Raw genomic sequence first — 22,277 nt, forward strand, 5'->3', positions numbered from 1 at the left:
TACATTCAGTTGCAAGTTGCAAATGCATATTGTGAGAGATTTATACAAACTTTGATCAGGATTTATTTAACACAAGTTTGAACTTACAAGTCCATTCCAATTGTTTTGGGCCTATTCATGTAAACCAAAAATGGCTTTGCTATATTAGTAAGAATAAATTGTGCTAAGTCATAGTCTTGAACATTCGTTTCAAACCGGCGGGGTCGTGGTCGTAGATGAAGGACCCGGCCTGCCTTCGGCTTAGTCTTTTGTTTACGGCCAAACTAACGCGGGGTCCAGTGGGAACGGGGCCTAAGATACTGTTGATTTTATACAAACGCTTAAGACCTCGTACCACTCCCCTTTTCTATTGTTTTATTGTTATGAACAAACAAATATCTGTAAACGCAGGAGAAGATTGTTGAATAAATAAATAGCATTGAAGAAGTCGAGGGCACAGTAATTTAATAAATACTCCATGCATGTCAATGAGAGGCCTACTAAGAACGTGTACATTGAGGATCAACTATTTCGAATAGTGCTAAAAAAAACGCCAATATATTTTGATTCGGTTATCACAATTTACAGTCCATCATTACGGAATCATCAAAACGTGTATGTAATTAGATTGTATGCACATTCAATCGTTAAGGATTTGTAGCGATGATACGCCATCCGCTATTTACGCGGGGAGGGGTCGGTGTAGGGATGGGAGGGGAGGCGTTGGTGAATCCATTATGACGAATCAAGCCGTTATCACGATTTAAATATCGTTTTTTTTTTTTTTTTTTTTTTTTTTTTTTTCTGGAGGGCTTTCGTAACTATTACTTTTTCGAGGTGATTTTTTTTTAACTAATCTTATTACAACTCCTCATACAATTATGCTGAAAAACCGTTACAGCAAAACAAAGTATAAAATTTACCGACATAGTACACCACTTTAGTAAAATGCAGAGTTAACCTCGGCACAATACTTTGAAGGAGTCACATTTTTTGTAAAACTTCAGAGTAGATTAATTGGTATTAAAAAATACAGATGTGAAGTTGATGATATAGTTAATGGCCATTTGAAATATGAAATTAAAGTTCAAGAACCGATAATTTATTTCCAAGGTTCAAAAGCCAAAGAATGAATGAAATGATAAGTTATTGCTGTTCTATAGTTATGAAGTCTGTAATTCAAACTGACTATGACCTCAGTCGGATACAAACAGTGACGATCGGTAAACACTGTTTCATTACTTCTGATTTTGTTACTTTGATTTCAACATGTTGGATTTAAGATGGTTAATTTGGATACATATGCTGACTGCAGGAGGCAATGTGCTACCACAAAATAAGTAGGCATATAGTGGTTCTCGCTTGAATAGAGTAGAGCCCCATTTGACTTTTCAACGGATCAAAGTTGAATATGATAATGTATGGAGACTAAGTGATCACATTGTTTCACGTGAGATCTGGTTGTACGAGAGCTCTGTTGTTTTGCGTGTTGTTATCACGTGAATAGAACCCGAGTTTCTGACGCAATGTGCCCTGTTCCATTGTCTTTTATTGATAGTTTAACGACGTACGAACACAACAAATATTACAGACGATTATTTTTTTATCGAAAAACACAGAAGATGAGGGTCGAGAAAGAACACACCTTAATCTCATAACAAAATACCCGGTATATGTCTATGCATGTATCGCTGTCTTAATATAACAATAAGGTTTATAACTAATAGGCCAATATAGATATCCGTATAGTGATCAAAAGGTCAATAATGAAAATGAATACCCCCATAATCAATAAATGGATATTTTATTTAATAATTGAAAGTTTTTCTTTGCCAATCATTAATTTTTAAGAGTACTCTTGACCAATTTATCCTACTTACAAGGAGTTTCAAAATATGCAAAAGCTAAATCACGAAACCCAAACAAATTGCACTAATGATCTTCGAGTTCTAAGAAGACGAAACTATTCTGATTGTCTTTGAGTAGTGTTTAAAGTGTTTGTATACAATCATTGTAGGTGCGAAGTACTGGAATGACCTGGCTTACGACAGTTTGCAGAAAGCTATTACCAGAGAGCAAACACTCAACACAAATAAAGCTAAGAACGTGGTGTTTTTCGTCGGAGTTGGGATGGGTTTAACAACCGTGACGGCTGCGAGAATTCTCAAGGGGCAACTGGAAAGAGATCACGGGGAAGAAACAGACCTCGAATGAGATAAGTTCCATAGTGTAGCTTTGTCAAAGGTAACAATAATTATTACGTCTCGAACCTACACACTGAAACAACTACTGCAGGAGATCTTCACCGTTTAAAAAACCTCCCCACTTAAAGCAGGTCTGGGGTCGATTTCACAAAGAGTTAGGACTAGTCCTAGGAGATATTAAAAACGTATGGGTAGTCCAAAGTTAGGACGAGTAACTCGTCCTAAGTCGAGAGAAGACTAATCCTAGCTCTTGTGAAATCCACCCACTGGTTTATATACATGAAACGCCCTTACTACTACTTTTTAAACTGCAATGCAGGAGTAACTCACTAGTAATCGTGGAATGTTCATGCAAACAAATTGCACTCGTCGAAGCCCACACTCTCATAATGGTGCCGCATCGAAACAAGCCAGGTCATGTCACGGTAAAGTAATAACAAAATGTTATTTATGACTACAATAATATTGTTTAACTATTGTGCGGAAAGTTGCCGGTTGTGGCGTTTTTAAGAGAATTATTTTGCACCAATGCAGGTATATTGTGGGAATGTCATTTTGCATAATTACTGCAGATTATTTTGGCGCTGACTTTAAGCCAGCCATGGGTGAGTTTTTGGCGGTTGAATTGGACATTGGATAATCACTGGACAATGACTGAAACATCTATTGGTACGACCTCCAATACGCAGCCCTGTACTTTGATTTGGACATTCAAACAGAAATGCGCCGTACTTTTGACCGAATCAGGGCGCTATCAAACATATTTGTATCACGGGGTTTATTCATTCATCCCCAACCAGTTATTAAAGACTGGAAAACACAGCCACCACATTACAATCATATAAACCAAGGACAATAAAACCTTTAAAGGAGCCATTACAACCCGTCTCTAAAGCAACATTAACGGCGCAACAAGTGGACGAATCGTGGGACGGGATTGACGGGGATTGGTGACGGGGATTGACCTTAGAGGCGAGAGGTTAATCTTTGGCGTTATTCACGAGCCTCGAAGTGTGACGTCAGATGTTCAGGCTAGTATATCCCTATAGCCTGAACATCTGACGTCACACTTCGAGGCTCGTGAATGATAACGCCAGAGAGTGGCCTCTAGCGTAGGTCAATCCTTGTCCATCTTCACCTTTCACCTAGATTCATATGCAGATGACCGCTAGTACAAATGCCAAAAATCACCTCGGACCAATCAAAACAAGGAAACAGAATGCTTACGTCACTGCACGTTTATCCAATGAAATCAGTGCCCAGATATGATACAAATAGTGGGTGTGCCCGATAAGCTTCCCTGGGTCGACCCCGTGGTGCTCACTCGGGTGAACCCCTGACAAGAGCTAATCGAACGGCTATTCGAACGTACCGGGGCAGATCGGGGTCGACCCAGGGAAGCTAACGAACGCACCCACTATATTGAGTGCGCCCCACGTGGTCAAACATACGGAGCATTTAGTCTGAGAATATTTCCTGCACTCTTTCATCCTCTAGACGTACAATACCGATAGGCAAGTACCGGACTCGGCTGGTACGGCTACTGCTTATTTTAGTGGTGTTAAAACCAAGACAGCAGTGATAGGCCTAGACGATTCTGCTATTAAAGGAGATTGTAAATCTAGTCTCAATGCTAATGTGGAGTCTGTTATGATATCTGCTCAAAAGTCTGGTAAGTTTAAAAGAACGTCAACATATTCATATAATGTTTTATAACACACCTCTTGCCTTTTCTGTATTCTGGTTGGCTGAACACGGTCTCGTGGGATGAGCTTAGTCTAGTGATCGGGCGCATGTGTCTTGCGGGAACTAGTTCTTTGAAAATAGTGCCCGGTCACCTAGATTCATATGCAGGTGACCGCTAGTACAAATGCCAAACATCACCTCGGACCAATCAAAACACGGAAACAGAATGCTTACGTCACTGCACGTTTATCCAATGAAATCACTGGTTCTTAAAAGCAAGAACCTGACCGGGGAAATAGTGCCCAGAAGTGATACAAATAGTGCCCGGTTACAGCGCCCTCTCTTGACTTGAACCGTGAACAGCAACTACAAAACTTCCTTTCTTTTCCACGTGTTGTTCTTATTTCACATTTAAGACCGAGCTGTATAATAATACACAATATTGACTGGCACAATTCGGTACTAGTGTACGTCTATTCCCCCCTCGGGCCTGTTAGTGACCAGAAGAGGTGCCTATTTTCCTTGGCCTTCAGCCTCGGGAAATAGGTCCCTCTTCTGGTCACTCAAAGTCCCTCGGGGGTAGACGTACAATTACCTCATTGCCAGTCAATATGTGTATAATAATTATGATTTACTTTCATTGATTTGTTGTCAAGTGTTTTGTATTAATTTTAATCTTGTGTTCTTGAAATTGTATCGATCGAATATAATAGCTAATAAATGCTAGTTATTTACTTAGGTTTTCGTTGCTTTGTGTGCTTTCTAAAGGCAAGGCAACGGGATTCGTCAGCACTGCCCGTGTGACACACGCTACCCCTGCCACACTTTACGCACATTCGCCCCATCGAGACTGGGAGTGTGACTCTGATATACCGCAGAAGGAAACTGACATCGGTTGCATTGACATCGCTCAGCAGCTCATAACACTCGGACAGGATACACAGGTACAATCTGCAACACTGACACAAACCAGTGTTTGCGTTCACTATTCTGAATGTACCATTTGATTATTCGATACCCTCACCAATATCATGGGTTATTTTGGTTTTTGAATCAGAGTATCTAACAAACTGACCGGCAATGAAACAGGTAGCTGGAAGCATTCGATAGTTAATCAATTTAAACAGTTAATCAATTTAAACAGTTAATCATTTTTTAGCATTTTTTTAAAGCGTGCTCACATAATGAAAGGCTGGCAAATGTCATTATTTCAAACTTCCTAGCAGCACTTCCGAAGCAGCTTCCTAGAATACCCTACCTGCTAGTCATTGCTGCATGCCGACCACCAACTTCATGGTACGGTCATTTTTATACTAATTCTTCATTAATCTATGCCAGGTTATAATGGGTGGGGGAAGGATGAAAATGTTACCGAGAGAAGCTGCCGACCCAGAGTATCCTGAAGACTCTTCTAAAGCTGGATCTAGAAATGATGGACGAAATCTCATCGGTATGTAAACCTGACCAAACTTAAACCCAATTATTGATGACTATTGCACCATTTTGCTTTAACAGCTTCTGATCCCATCCAGATTCCATAGAAACCGAGCTACTGAAATCAATAATGCTGAAATGATAATGGTGAATCAAAATTGGTTGATCGATAATTATTAGTCGATATTGGTGAGTCGATATTTGTAATTCAATAACCACTATTCGATGTTGGTGAATCGATAATGGTGATTCGATAATATTTGTGGATCAATAATTGGTGAACCGATAGTCGTAAAAAGATAACTGTGAATCAGTAATGGAGAATCGATAATGGGAAAAGATAATATTGAAACGACAATGGTAAATCAATATTGGTAAGTCGATAATGGTGAATCGATAACTGTCCATGAGCCGCAAGGCGCTGACATTACCATAGAGACAGCATGGTGCGTAGTTATAGAAGATAGGAGGAATGTACTTGAATATAAAGTGGTAATGAATCTAAAATAAAAGATTCGTTTTTACAAATCCAAAATTATGTATGATGTATACTTTACATATAATTTATGTTATGAGACCCTACGTAATGCATGTGCACACGCTGTCAATCATTTTATTTGTGTAAGTCCGTTGACCTACTGTGGGCGGCGCTTATCTGTTATGAAGGATCTAGAATAATCTAGTGTAGTACTTTCTAGAAAACCACACACAAATCCTTTAAATACGGGCTGTGAGAAATTTTCGAGAGGACACATTACGCAAGACTGGTGGAAGCTACGACTTCTGTGATTGTGATACAACTCGTTGAAGGAGCTTGTGATAGAGTTCGCGTTTGACCGAGTGCAGTTAAAGAGCGTATTTAGATTCCGGAAAGGACATTTTTGAACTAAGTCTACAGTTCGGTATTTTGGGGCCTTTTCCCCATATTTTGTGGTGGGTGTCAGATTGTGTACCCGTTGTTGTTTCATCTTCTTCTGGACATTTTATCGGAGTGAGTTTACCCCGTGATAGCTCATAGTCACATCGGCAAAGAACTTATTTATCGCCCCTGGAGCTGATCGTTTAAAGCCAGTGTTTGTGTTCCTCACCGTATCTTCTGTTGCTGTCGACGTATTAGCCCGTAAGATACTTATTTTGTATAAGAACCATTTGTTAATGTACATTTGATTTAATCAATCATTGTATATTTGTTAAACCGAATCGGTAACTGAAGTGGTTGATAGTTTTATCATTAAATCGCTTTGTTTCTGTGTTCTTATACATCAGTGTCACCTTGTTTGATTTCTTTGTTGCATCTGAGGAAATTCAGGCTTTTTGAGTGATTTATATTCACGGATAGTTTGGAGTTTTTTGGATCGTAACATTTAGTACTAGTAGTTACGTTTTACTCCTAAGCTAGGAGCTTTGTCAATTATAGTAACATCATACATAATTTGGGATTTGTAAAAACGAATCTTTTTTTTCATGATCATCAACAATCCAGACGAACTTATTTATATGCAGTGGACACTATTGGTTATTACTCAAAATAATTATTAGCATACCTTACTTGGTAACGAGTAATGGGGAGAGGTTGATAGTATACAACATTGTGAGAAACGGCTCCCTATGAAGTAACGTAGTTTTCGAGAAAGAAGTAGTTTTCCACGAATTTGATTTCGAGACCTCATAATTAGATTTTGAAGGCCCCAAATTAAGCATCTGAAAGCGCACATATTCGTGTGACAAGGGAGTTTTTTTCTGTCATTATTATCTCGCAACTTCGCCGACCAATTGAGCTCAAATTTGCATAGGTTTGTTATTTTATGCACAATGTTGATATACACCAAGTGAGAAGACTGGTCTTTGACAATTACCAATATAGTCCAGTGTCTTTAATGGTAATGAATCTATTCATCTTATAATTATTCTTGTCTGTTTATGTTCTTTTAAAATGTTGTGTTCTTGTAGAAGCATCTCTCATCAAAACAGTTTCACTTGATCAAACCTTGACTTTATAGATGTTTGTTATAGTTCCACAGCATTTAATTTTCTTTCGGTCACATGATGCTCTTGCTATATACTACGAATTGTAACAATCAAGCAAGGATTTGTTTCACTAGTTGTTTTACAATATTATGTTTTGTTTAAGACGAATGGCAAGCAGGTAAAGACAAGACAAACAGCAAGTACGTGTGGAATTTGGAACAATTTAAAGACGTCAATCCACTTGAAACTGACAACCTTTTAGGTGAGTTGTTGTTTTATGTACCAATTTGAACAAGTACGAACAATCGTCTGTCGTTCGGAACATGATTGTGCCTACAACCTTTATGCGCCGCATAAATCTTGGGCTAAATGTTCATGTTAATAGGTCTAGGATGTTGGTTTGGTAGAGGGTTTCATTTTGGTATCGAAGGTTGTGTCACTTATTTGGCTTGGGCTTTAGGCTAGATGCCGTTGATCTCGAATTCAAGCACACAACTTCGTGTGACAAGGGTATTTTTTCTTTCATTATTATCTCGCAAGTTCGACGACCAATTGAGCTCAAATTTTAACAGGGGCGGAGTGTTTTGGCGACCATGACCAGAAACAAGTTGCTGACGTCAAATTCACTGACCGAAGAAAAAAATGCAGAGAGCTACGCGAAAACGGGTCGGTAACCAGAAAAAGTTCATGACGTAGGTACATCGCTTGAAAATTTATGCTCTCAAAATATATTGCCGTCATTTTATTATCGAGGAATGGAACTTAGTCTTTGTAATTTTATCAACATTATTTAATTGTTATGCTTCAAAGTATTTCATTTTTAAAAGAATTTCAGTACGTTTTCCGTTAGTTTTTAGAGTCCGCCATCTTAAAACCAAGCCTAATCGAGCCAACAAGTCGGTTACGGTTTGGTCGGAACAGCGGTTCAACCGAACACGCTCGACCAATAGCCAAAGCTCAAATATGTTTCTGGTTAGGGTCGCCAAAACGCGCTCCAGGTTTGTAATATTTTATGCATATGTTGAGATATACCAAGTGACGACTGGTCTTTGACAGTTACCAAAGGTCCCCAGTGTCTTTAACACGTTTTATATTCAAGCAAACCAAAATTATTGGTTGTACAGCATTACATTACTTTGTTTGCACTCAGTTTTTATTATTATTATATCACAACAATATTACGTGTCCGTCTTAAGTTTGAACTTTATAACTAACCAGGACGATTTAATATAGAAACTTTTATTTGACAGTGGTATTAACTTTGCTTACCTTTCAGGTTTGTTTGAGCCCAGTCACATGCAATTTGAAGGTAACCGAATGAATGACGTAGGGGGTGAGCCCTCATTGTCTGAGATGGTAGAAAAGGCCATCGAGATACTTCAGAAGGACAAAGACGGGTTCTTCCTTATGGTTGAGGGTAAGTTATTATTACAACATACAGGTTTCTGGTTTTTGTAGAGTGTTGGTTAATTGGTTTCATGAGCCCTAGCCTTGTATGAGGTACGACAACCTCGAAAAATATATACTATACCGCACGGTACATAACAGTACTTGATACCGAGTCTAGTTGCAGCCTCGTTGTATGAGGTACAACAACCTCGAAAAACCATGCTTCGACCCCACGGTATTAAGTAATGTTATATACCGTGCAGTATAGTAACTATTCAGTTCTTGAATTCATAGTAGCGAGCCGGTGCTTGCGTAAAAGACCTTGAACAAGACTACATGAGCCCTTTGTGTCATTGCTGCTGTTTCACAAGAGGTTATCGTTATAGGCCCTACCTCTTTTATTTGAGGCTTAGAAAATCATTGACAATCTGAAACCTCGTTATATGGAGTATTTACATTGTCCGCATCTTTGATGCCATTGTCCAGTCACAGATTGTATGTATTTTCATTGTTGATAACAAGACCACGCAGGTTGGCATGGACGGCCAAATAATATAGCAAACATGCAACCAACCTACTAGATTTTGTCACCAAAGTAGACTTTTCTGCAAACTTGTAATTTGGTTGTAAACAAACATTTTTAAAAACTAGGGCCATCGTTTGTTATCTATGTATTCCTAGTTTTCGAATCTTGGTTGACAAAAACTCCGTCTATGATGTTGCTTTATCACGGTGTGGCCATCTTGATTTTACTCCATTCAAACTCATTGTAACAAAACTGAGGCTGGACAAAATAATAGTCTGGTGCCATGTTTGCGCAATGAATGTTAGCATTCATTACTGTTTCGGAAACAGGGAACATGACCGAGATGGTGACAGCGTGATTATAAACCTTTATCACGGTGTGGCCATCTTGACTTTATACTCCATTGTAACCAAACTGAGGCTGGTGCCATGTTTGCGCAATGAATGTTAGCATTCATTACTATTATGGAAACAGGGAACATGACCAAGATGGTGACAGCGTGAACATTCTTCACGAACAAGACACACTACCAGATTTATCATAAGATGTCAATAATTTAAACACAAATAAATCATACTATCTTGAATTGATACACCAAGGTGGCCGAATTGACCATGCGCATCATGACGGGTTAGCCTACCACGCCCTGCATGATACCATTGCAATGGATAAGGCTGTAGCCAAGGCGATGTCAATGACCAATGAAATGGAGACTTTATTTATTGTAACTGCCGACCATAGCCATGTACTATCTATAGGAGGAGCAGCTGATCGTGGTAGTCCAATACTCGGCAGAGGAGGTAAGTTTCTTCCACAAATATAACTTTAAAGGCAGTGGACACTATGACTTCTAACAAGCTTAAGCTCAATGAAAATAAAACTGATACATCGATTGACCCTACTATGGTGGCCCTGAAGGGACATCGCACATCGCAAATATCTTTGCAAATATTTGCGATGTCGCAAATATCTTTGCAAACATCTTTGCAAATATTTGCGATGTCGCAGATATCTTTGCAAATATTTGCGATGTCGCAAATATCTTTGCAGATAATTGCGATGTCGCAAATATCTTTGCAAATATCTTTGCGAATATTTGCGATGTCGCAAATGCCATTGCAAATATCTTTGCAAATATTTGCGATGTCGCAAATATCATTGCAAATATTTTTGCAGATATTTGCGATGTCGCAAATATCATTGCAAATATCTTTGCAGATATTTGCGATGTCGCACATTTTATCGCATACCTTGTCGCATACTTTGTCGCATAGTTTGCATATTTGTGGCGAGAAATTTTTCAAGAGCCTAAAGGGTTGTTTAGGTTCCAGCCTTCATTCCATTAACATGTACACACGGGTGGATAGTCGGATACAGTCCGCGCATGTTTTTTTTTGTATGCCATTACAACTTGCACTAGCCTTTAGTCAAGGCGCACGCGGCACACCGGATAGCACGCACAGCCCCAAAAATTTAACACTCGAAAAAAAGAACATAACCGCGAGCGGCGAAGCGCCTTTACCATAGTACAACTTGCTGTGTACATAGAGCGTTTACGAATCGAAGGCTCAGGCTTGACGCTTCAGGCTTGGGATTTTCAGGCGTGGTGGATCATGGGGGAAATAATAATGCACGAGGACAAACGTACGTCGTCTGCTTTTTGTGTGTGAGGCATTTATTTATTGATTGTAAAATAAAAATTAAAAAAATAACACCACCACAAAACACATAATCATACCTTTTGTATTGTAACAAACGCATATTCGCTTTCTGATGGTTTAATTATTGTAACAGTACCTCAATAACTTGTAATACTTAAAGCAGCCCACTTCTTAGCTTCACTTGATTGAAAAATGACTTATTTTAGTGACAGCCAACAAATGATGGTTGTTTTCATCAACAACAAAACGGACCAAAAATGTTCTGAAAACGTCGCTTTATGAAACTGGAATTGAAATTGCATTGAAACTGAAAGCAGGGAAATTTCGAAAGGTAAGTTGTTAAAAACTAGAACATTCTTTTAGAATAAAAACAACATACTCTGACTATCAAGTAAAAACTGCATACAAGCTATACTGCACTACAATGACAACTTTATTTTATCATAAATTGAGTTACCTTTAAACAAAAGAAGTATCAATTTACAGCAATTGATTTTTTAAATAACTTTTTTTAAGATTACAAAGACGGTGCTAATAAATAATTGTTTGTGTTCTCCCATTAGGCTGGGAAAATGTTAGGTTACTTAACAATTTTGAAGTTCATTGCAACTATGATGATCTCCACTTTAAAGTAAAGAAACATGATTATTTCGTCAACTGTTAGGTTAGTATTTCGGAATTGTCAAGCTTTTTCTTACTGTATTTTTCAGCTGTAGAATAGTTGCTAGCAAAAATTAGCAAATAAGGACAGGCCAGTTTGCTTTATGTTACTTTACATTTAGAATTGAGCTTTATATCTTTGTCGACACTGGTGAAGTTTCTTCTGCTGAATCACAGGTGATATTTCCTCTACCGATGACTAAGTCTAAGCGACTAGTGTGACAAGTGTCGAAGTGGAGACTATTGATTGCCTTGTCGAGTTACAAATACCATTTTTCAACTACTCAGATAGTGGACGTGCTACCATGACTACTACAAAAACAGTCACGACTACTGCTTGGTGAACCAACAGGAGACTTTCTAGGACGATAGGTGGCAGCAGACTTATCGGGCAAAGCCATTGTTCTCAGAATTATGCGCAAGCTCATAACTACATAAACAATAGAAGTTTGCCCGGTAAGTCTGCTGCCACCTAGCGTTGGGAAGTCTCCAATTGTGTCGCACTTGACTATTCCCAACAACTTCAATCCTTTTAGCACATTAATTTTACTTGATTGGGCCTGCGGCAAACAACTTGCCGCAATGTATCTTAGGAGTTTAAAATAGTCGCAACGAGTTTCAAAATCGTGACTGCAATGTTTTTGATGAGTAGTAAACTTCACTTGTTGCCCAGCAGGCCTACTGATGACATCTTATATTGTTCTGAAATGAACTAACAGGTCTTTCGCTTTGATGCGGAACTGGTAATAGCACATGTTACGCTTCTCACATTGACGCTTTTCTGCAGATCCTTGTAACTGAATTTAGAAGAAGATACAACCGTATGAGTATGATCAAATAGTCAATGCTTGAGTAGGATCAAATAATCAATGCTCGAGTATGATCAAATAATAAATACTTGAGTATGATCAAATAATCAATGTTTGAGTATGATCAAATAATCAATGCTTGAGTATGATCAAATAATCAATGCTTGAGTATGATCAAATAAGCAATGCTTGAGTATGATCAAATAATCAATGCTTGAGTATGATCAAATAATCAATGCTTGAGTATGATCAATGAATCAATGCTTGAGTATGATCAATGAATCAATGCTCGAGTATGATCAATGAATCAATGCTTGAGTACATGTATGACCAAATAATCAATGCAGCCCTCAACATTTTAAATTGCAAAATTATAGCATTAATCAAACCATTCGGGTGATCATTGTACAATGTATTTAAACAAAAAATTTTTTTAGCTCTTGGGATTTAATGTTGGTTTAGAGAGTTTTCTTTTTTACCCCCCCCCCCCTATGTATAAAAAACAAAGGTTAACATTCAAGGGGGGATTGACTTGGAAGTCTCTCGAACTCCAGATCACCACTGATTATCGGGAACATCTCAAAAGGATGTTGGGTTAGCCTTGCTAAGCCTTGCTACGGCAGTCAAATTGTCACTCCGAAAAAACGCCACTGTAAAAACCCACCCGTATACATTGTACACTGCGTAAACTTAACCACATCGCACGACATGACGCCCCCGTACACGGCCTCTGCATGCGGTAATAGTGGTACGAGTGCGGATGACTTGTGCACAGTAGTCGTACGACGAGTGTTCAGCAATGTGACGGTGTATACGGGTGGGTCGTGCGGTGTGATTACACACTACGCACAGTGTTAACGGGTGGGTTTAGACCGTCGTCTTTTTCGGAGTAAATAATGCCACAGCCTTGATATTTATAGTATTCATTTTGGTTTTTACCCATATACACCGATGTGGTGTTAGCACTATATACTCCACACTTACCAGAGTAAAAACCAAACTGAATATTCGTAACCCAGTGCAATTTTAATATCATTTGCAGTTCCAGCTGCTAAAATTTAGGATTCAAACTGCCTCAGCTACTGGGCAAACTCGGTGGTCTAGTTTAGCATGAAATTGCTCTAGAATTGCAAAGGTTGTGGATTTGAATCCCACCCGAGTAATTTGCCTGTGATTTTTGTTTTCACAGAACTCGGGTAAGTACTGAGTTTACAGTGCTTATATAACACACATCGGTGTATAATATGGGTAAAAACCAATTATGTGATTCATACCGTACGTACCTGACAGATATGGGCGGTGTTCAAGTATCCTTTTGCCCCTATTAGTATTAGACTTGAACCTCGGCCTGGTGGTTTTCCTCACACCAAAGTCACTCTTCCAACTCTACATTGTACTTGTAGGCCTACATGATAAAATAAAACAATGAAAGTTGATACAAGTAAGAATGTTGATGAATGCCAGTCCTCTTCTACAGAAAAATGTTAGAATCCTTATTCCACAAGCAAAGGGTGTTCTTCTATCTAGCAAAGTCCCCCCCCCCCCACCCCAACACCCAACCCATATAGCCCCTGCTTGATAAGTTGGTGCAGGTGTGCATGTATCATCATTCATTCATTCATGGCTAATATGCAAATTTATGTAATCATGTAACCTTTTTTAAGTTGCCAAGAAATGTGTTTCCCTTCAGAAAACTCAAATTAATTACTAAATACCTGGTACATCAGTCAGAAGTAAACAATATGAAATATTATTATTTATAAAGTAGACCTACATTACAACAAAACATTTCTTGAAAAAAGGGAACAACGTGAAATATTATTCATAAGTAACAACAGGGTTCAATGTAATGTTTATTTAAAAAAAATCGAATCAGCTTAAACGAAACCGCAATATTTATAACTAATACATGTATCACTATCCAGCTCTCGGCCTGGGGATTATATTTAAATATTTATAAACAACTTTCGTTTTTAATCAGCAGACAAGGAATTTGATGTCTGCCAACGAAAAATAAAACCATAAACAAGTTAAGAAGACAAGCCCTACTTTCACAAATATTATCCTGTCAAAAAATTCCCGAATGTAGCTTGGCTTCATCAGTAAATGTTGAGAATAAAACCAAAAGACAATTTTAACGAATTAGATGCAGCACTAAGTTACCGGCCACACGTACTTGTATCCGTCATTTTTAACGCGAAGTAAATTACCATAAAAAATTACATTTTATATCAAAGCTTACCTTAATATCATTGATGCAAATTGTTCGCGTTCTCATGGGTGGTATATCAGGTGAAGACTGTTGTTATTGATAGTAAAACGCCCTCAAAAGAGACAGATTTGTCAATTTTATAGAACGGTAACCAAGGATTTTAATGGCTGCCGCAAGAAAAAGTTTTATCATCACAAATCTGACGTCATGAAGCCCTTTAGGCTCTTGACAAATTTCTCGCCACAAATATCCAAACTATGCGACAAAGTATGCGACAAGGTATGCGATAAAATGTGCGACATCGCAAATATTTGCAAAGATATTTCCAATGATATTTGCGACATCGCAAATATTTGCAAAGACATTTGCAAAGATATTTGCGACATCGCAAATATTTGCAAAGATATTTGCGACATCGCAAATATTTGCAAAGATATTTGCGACATCGCAAATATTTGCAAAGATATTTGCGATGTGCGATGTCCCTTCAGGGCCACCATACCCTACTGATTCTGTCAGCAACTTATAAATAAAATTTGATTCTCATAATATTACATTGAGCAAGTAAGTTTCTAGCCTCTGCCAATCAATAAATTTTCAATTACGTAACTTAAGGAGAATCAAACGGTACCTGGATAAGGATACTCTCCATCATGTTGTCAGAGCTTTAGTCCTCTCTCGTATTGACTATGGCAATCTCCTTTTATTTGGTGCAACGTCATATGAATTGGACAGAGTTCAAAGACTACAAACTAGTGCAGCTCGTTTAGTATGTTCCACACCCTTGAGAGAACATATTATTACCCCATCACTTAGGGAACTTCATTGGCTACCAATTAGAGAACAAATCCATTTTAAGATTGCTCTTCTCGTTTTTATGCTTTAACAAAACTACACCTCATTATTATCACTTAACTGTCACATTACACTCCTCCACGATTTCTTCGATCAATTGCTTGAATGTTCCCCGAGCAAACAAAGTTTTAGGTCAGAAGGCTTTCAGTGTGGCTGGGCCCATGATTTGGAACAATCTCCCAACTGCCATTAGGGAATCTAATACTCTGTCTGCTTTTCGTAAAGTCCTTAAGACTCACCTTTTTCCAAGTTAGTTTCTTTCTAGTGCGCTATGATCTTGATGGAATTGCGCCTTATAAATATTAATTGTTATGTTATGCTATTGTTATTGGTAATTACTCAAAATAATTATTAGCATAAAACCTTACTTGGTAGCCAGTAATGGAGAGCTGTTGATAGTGTAAAACATTGTGAGAAACGGCTCCCTCTGAAGTAACGTAGTTTTCGAGAAAGAAATAATTTTTCCTGAATTTGATTTCTAGACCTCAGACTTAGAGTTTGATGTATATAAACCAAGCATCTAAAAGCACACAACTTCGTGTGACAAGGGTGTTTTTCTTTCATTATTATCTCGCAACTTCGACGTTTGATATTTTTATGTCTTTGGCAATTACCAATAGTGCCAGTGTCTTTGAACAATTAAAAGCTATATCTTTCAAAATATCATTTGTATGCAAAATAGTATACAATGAATTTAAAGAGAGACTGTTTCTAACTATTATTATTTATTTACTTCCCCTTTTTTTCAAAGGGCGATATCTCTCGATAAATCCAACTGTTTGTACAGACTGCAGCTTTATTATTTTTTGAAACAAAAAGTAAACTCCGTTAAGTTACCCGAATGCAGACTGAATTCTGACCAGTAAGTAATGTTAACAAGTTGTGCAAGCTTCTCAGTTTTCTATAAGTGAATGGTGATTCATCGTCAAACCTTTCATATTTAAATTCTAATTACAACAAAATGGTTTTGCATATTAATGTCAAGGTCTGATGAATGACGGTTTGCCATTTACAACACTCTCATATGCAAACGGCCCTGGAGGAATTGAGGAGTTAGACAGCTTCAAAAGTACTGGTTCGAGACGGAATCTGACGGATACCAACACAGGTAAAGCTTCAATTGATTACTTTGAGTATTGGTTTATACCACTCAGGTACACCACTCAGTAAAATTAAATCCGAGTATATGCAGACTTTTTGAAATATTTTAAATCTTAAACATATAACTTGGCAAAGTTACAGGGAAGTTTTTGCAACCACGATTTTGCCAAGGGAAAGTGCCCCTTTGCCATTTCATAAAGTTAATCATTAACTTGTGTAAACAATTATTTTACTTGTATTGTGATAAACATTGTTTTATTATTTGTTTGTGCAGAGGCTGCCGATTTCCACCATCCAGCGCTTGTCCCAATTGATGCAGAGACTCATGGTGGAGAAGACGTCACTATTTACGCCAATGGACCAATGTCGCATCTTTTTCACGGGGTCCATGAACAGCACTACATTGCCCACGTGGTCAGATATGCTTCCGGGTTAAACTGCCACAATGGGGCGCCCTCTTCTGGACCAAATTCCATTTTGGCTTTAATGTTGTTTTCTTTCGTACGGAAGTTTATAGATTGAAAAAGAAATTTAATGAATGTATTTTGTCCAGTTGTAGCAAAGACAGCCAAGATTATAGTGTTTGCAAACAGTAAAACAAACAACCCAAAACATCTTTTAACTTTTTTTTTACAACCGCTTTTAAAAATCAGACCGACTTTTTTCAGTAATACCACTTTTGAATCATACAGATAAAAAAAGAAAAGAACGCCAGGCCTAAATGAGAAACTGGCTGGATACATTTTAGTTTAATGTTTGATGGAAACAAATCACTATAACAAATTACTTGGACATTTATGAACCTGCGATCTTTATATTAACGTAGCCCTGGTGTTTCCTTGCCTTGTCCATATACTTGTTCGCCGTGGTAGCCAGAGACCAGTCACCCGCTCTGTGAAAATGAGTAAAATTTCGCGCAATGCATTAGCGCGCAATGAACGGTTACATGTGGAAGGGGTCGTTGTGGAGAGATTCTTTTTTTGTAACAATTTGTTTTCTTTCTACTTCTTTAGAATCTATATTTTCATGGTCAATATTCAGATAACTTAATTTTAGCCATGAAGCTATACAAAAACATGATTTTGTTAAGTAAACGTACTTTTAAACGTCATCTGTGTCCCTTTTATTTCTACATAGCGCGAAGTATCGCTGATTTGTATTCCTTGCAGTTTTGTCGTTCGTACATTATGGTATAATCAGAAACCTTTGACCCTCGCCTTTCCTAATTATAGGAGATTAAAGCCGTGGTTAAAACTAAGGCTGCAAAATTGTTAGACCAACAGAGGGCGTTACTTATAATACTCAGATGTTATTGTGGGCTTAGTGTGTGTGTTCCCCCCCCCCCCCCAGTTTGTAAATATGACTTCACATGTGACGTTAAGATCACATGGGGCTCCCAGGGTGATCAACCATTTCCCTCCAATAGACCGTGTAAGTCTCACGATGATAAGGTCACCACTGAGCTTCCGGGCACCACAGGGCTATCAGCTGGGGAGATGAACGTGCGTGCAATTGTAGTGTGATTTTGTTTCTGTCTGACCACTTTTTATCAATCCCCAATACATATTTATCGCATGATTACATTTACAGTTACCAATCACTAAAATCTGTAATCTGTAAAAAAATTAAAAGGAAGAAGTAATGCGCCACCATCCGGCTCGAAGTGCCCGATTGGTAAGCAAAGTGAATGTGTTGACTACACTAGCACACCGAAGTTAGTTTTGTTTTAATAAACATAAAATTTTCATCTTACTCGAGCAAAAAAATTAACCTAATTGTTTCTATGACACATCATTGCCCCCTTGGCTCGAAACTCCAACGGTAGTTTCGCTTTTTATCATTGAACAGACATTTATTAAATTTAAATTAAATTGTTACCTCAAACGAGGTCAAATTAAAAGAAAATACATTGTCAATATTAATGTATTTTGTCAGAACAGACCAATTTGCAAGCACATCAAACAACACAAGGCCAGTTGTGTATTGCTTTTTACACGAACGTTTTATTATACTACTCAAGTCAAGCTTTAACAACTTTTTTTCAACAAATTGAGGATTTTAATTTGAAGACACCTTTTCTGGGGTACGTTACACCAAACCATAAGTTAATGGCTAAATTCTGTTGTTTTGAAGCATTTTCTAATACCTTTCAAAATTCAACAAATAATTGAAAGCATAAAAACCTTACTTGGTAATGAGCAATGGAGAGATGTTAATAGTATAAAACATTGTGAGTAACGGCTCTCTCTGAAGAAAACTAGTTTTTGAGAAGAAGTACTTTCTGGAATTGTTGAGGTCTCAAATTCAAGGCATCTGAAAGCACACAACTTGTGCGACAAGGGGTGTCTTCCCATTATTCTCTCGCAACTTCGACGACCAATTGAGCTCAAATTAATGTTCACGGGTTTCTTAATTTAAGAATATGTTGAGAAACACCAAGTGGAAAGACTCACTAGTGCTTGAAAGTATCCTAATGTGTCCTGCCTTTGCCCTTTTTAAACTGATTTTCAATTGTATCCTTTGATTCTCAGAGTCTACTACCACCGAAACGCACAAATGCTTTTTGGGAAACAAGAATGGTTAATGGAGCAAAAAAAAAAAAAAAAAATCAAATGAACACATCGCGAACAAAATGTAATTACTATTTACAACTTTTGGATGAGATTGAAGTCATTTTGATTGTTTAACACGTAAGGCAGGATTCCGCCTTGGGCCGGTGTTTTTAATGGAAATCTGTCTCCGGTGATTCTGTCCCCATTTTGGGCAAGTGTGTCAGGAGATTCTGTTCTCCCAAAATTCCCTGCCCGCCTTACACGGCAAACTTGTTACAAACTACTTGTGATAGCGCCCTCTGTTAAATCACCCTCACTCAGCCCATGTTAGTGTCTCAAACAGGGGAAAGAATCTCCGGCAGTACTGATTTCACTGAGACACCGGCAACCCATCCGGGCGCCTAGTCCTGGAGAATTGCGCGTGGCCCTTGTAGTGGCATGAGATTTCTGTCCCTTGGAGATAGTTTCATCCTTTTACAGTGAGCGGTGACCATGGTCGTTTCTTAATTCTGAAAGCACCCTCTCTTGATTCAATCTGCTTCAGACCGTATTGATATTAGAATCTCCGAGGAAAACCAATAGCACTCCGGCTCTTCGTTAACTGCGGCCATTACCAGCCTGGGAAAGGCAAGAGGGGCCAGGTCATTTCGTTTGTTTGCAGTTTTTTTTTGAAGCAAAAATAAAACAATATGTTCGGTCGCCAGTCAAATAAGGCGAGTTGTGTTCCTCCGACAACGGGCCCTACAACCCCGGCCGAAATGCTCGGGCCACCCATTCTTAAGTTATATAAAATCATTCTCTGTCCATTTCCCACTGACAATAACCATTGTCTCCCTCGTCCCTACCCCTCTCAATGTTGAAAGTAACGCAGAAGACCGGCATTGGATACAATGGTATCATTGGATAAATGCAGTGACCAAATGCTACCGTATCTGGGTTTGTTTTGATTTGTCTGAGGTAACCTCAGTCGACCAATCAAAACACAGATATGGAAAGCTTACTTTCGGCCACCCGCATGCTATGTGTCCACGTGTGTGGTGTATGTATACTAAACAGCTCGTATTCCGAAAGATTAAGTCACAATCAAAGAGGAAAATTATATTGTCCAAGTTTACAATAAAATGGTGTATTTTTGTTGGTAACCTTCTTACAGCAAGATTGGTTTCATGCCGTTTTGACAGGTAAACCAATCGCTGTACAGAAATGTACCTTCCCGTCTTTGACATGTTATTGTGACATCATCAAATGTTTTATACAGAGATAGTTCAAAACGAATACCCAATGTTTCATCTGCATTAAAAAAAAGCTCTCTCCTGTAAAAACAAACAAACGCAAAACTACGAGGAAGAGTTGTACACTTCACCATATCGACACGTGTTCGGGAAAAATACGGCACAAAAGAAATGTCTTCCGGTTACTTGACAACGCTGTATCCTTTTGATCACAAGTTATCAAAAGTTTAACATAATAAGCATTGTTCATACACAAATATATCAACAGAAGAATACTGTTACCAGTTTTTGTTTTGTTTTTGTGGCTTAAACAGGGTACAGCTCTATTCACCAATTTAACATTGTGGGAATTCAAAATGGCCGGCGAAACAGGCGGCCATCATGAATTATGTCTTTGCAGTCTCAGTCTGTATCAAGGAAGGTGACCTGCTGTTGTTTTTCTTTAGTATTTGTTAAACTGTCCTGATATTTTTTCTTGTAATTCATTTTTTTTTTTACTTTTTTGGGGGAAAAACAAAAAGATTTAGAGTCGTCATCAAGTACTTAATAATGCGCCCTTGGAAATCAACCTTGGAAGGAAGACGTATTAAATTTTCCCGAAAATGTGATCAACTCAAAAAGAAGGAAAACTGATACTTACAGCACTGCTAACGTAACATTACAGTTTTTAAACAAGTTTTCGTCACAATAAACACGTTTATAAAATCACGCTTTAAAATATAACGTCTGCTATCAAACTAATTGTCATTATACATGCATAATAACTGTTAATTTATTATATTCATCTAAACAAACTGCCTCATCTAAACACAACTAACTATTGGTTATTCTATATTGAAACACATTAAACGTTGTCTAAGACATTAAAACGTTTCCGTGCGAGTTATGCTTGATTTAGATTTGGTACAACAGGACTCCTGTAAAAGACTGTAATGGTCAGAGTTACTATTTACTTGACCGTCTACAGCTAAGTGAACTTGATCTCCATAGTGCAGGGGAATCACTGCACTGTTGCTCACTTGATGATTACATGCAGCCTGTATACCCCCTGAAACAATGATGTTACCGTTCTTCTTAAAGCCATTGGACCCTTTCGGTACAGAAAAAAAAAAAAAAAGTTCACAGATTTACAAATAATTTACAGGGTTTACAGAAGGTAATGGTGAAAGACTTCTCTTGAAATATTAGCCCATGAAATGCTTTACTTTTTGAGAAAACGGTAAAACAATATAAATTCTCGTTAACGAGAATTACGGAGTTGTTATAAACACATGTCATGACACGGCGAAACGCGCGAAAACAGGAGTGGGTTTTCCCGTTATTTTCTCCCGACTCCGATGTCCGATTGAGGCTAAATTTCCACAGGATTGTTATTTTATATATAAGTTGTGATACACGAAGTGTGGGACTTGGACAATACTGTTTACCGAAAGTGTATAATGGCTTTAAGCAGGACATACCGGGTGTCTCAAAAAAAAACTATACACTTTTGAAATGGCTGCCGAATAAAAAAAAAAAAACGATTCTGGGGAAAAAGGGTTTTTGTTTATGGATAGCTTGTGGTCTCAACTTTCATATGACACCAAAAGTTCCTAAAATACTTCATGGCTGGGTGAGCACTGCTCACTTTTGTGAAGTGTTTAAAATAAGACTGCGCGGGAAATAGCCTTCCAATTTGAGAGCTTACAAAATTGAGGGTGATGTAATAAATTCATGCTCAAATACGATCAGTTTTGGTTTGCTGAGTGAAGTTTATGGTTTATTAAACCATTTTTTTTAAATATTCATAAGTGAACAGGAAATGCATTTTTGTTCTTGTGGCATTGTAACTTTCCCCGGTAGACTCGGTGGTGTCTTCATGTGAGTCGCGATGGTGTGATAGTATATGTAGCAATTTCCATGTTACAAACTGTGTTTGTTTTTTAACATCTGTGACTTTGAATAAAAACCTTCATCCCGCATTTCAGTTATTGTAAGATGAGTTGAACATTTCATTGGTTTTCTTAATA

At 38.0% G+C, this 22,277-nt stretch overlaps 2 pseudogenes; one reads left to right on the forward strand and one right to left on the reverse strand.

Annotated features, from left to right (window-relative positions):
• The window catches only part of LOC139950945 (alkaline phosphatase-like), a 446,069-nt pseudogene that overhangs the window by 358,518 nt on the left and 65,274 nt on the right, over positions 1-22,277 (reverse strand).
• Positions 643-17,906, forward strand: LOC139950899 (alkaline phosphatase-like; annotated as a pseudogene).

Source organism: Asterias amurensis, chromosome 18 (assembly GCF_032118995.1).
Source record: "Asterias amurensis chromosome 18, ASM3211899v1".
NCBI classification, from domain to species: domain Eukaryota; kingdom Metazoa; phylum Echinodermata; class Asteroidea; order Forcipulatida; family Asteriidae; genus Asterias; species Asterias amurensis.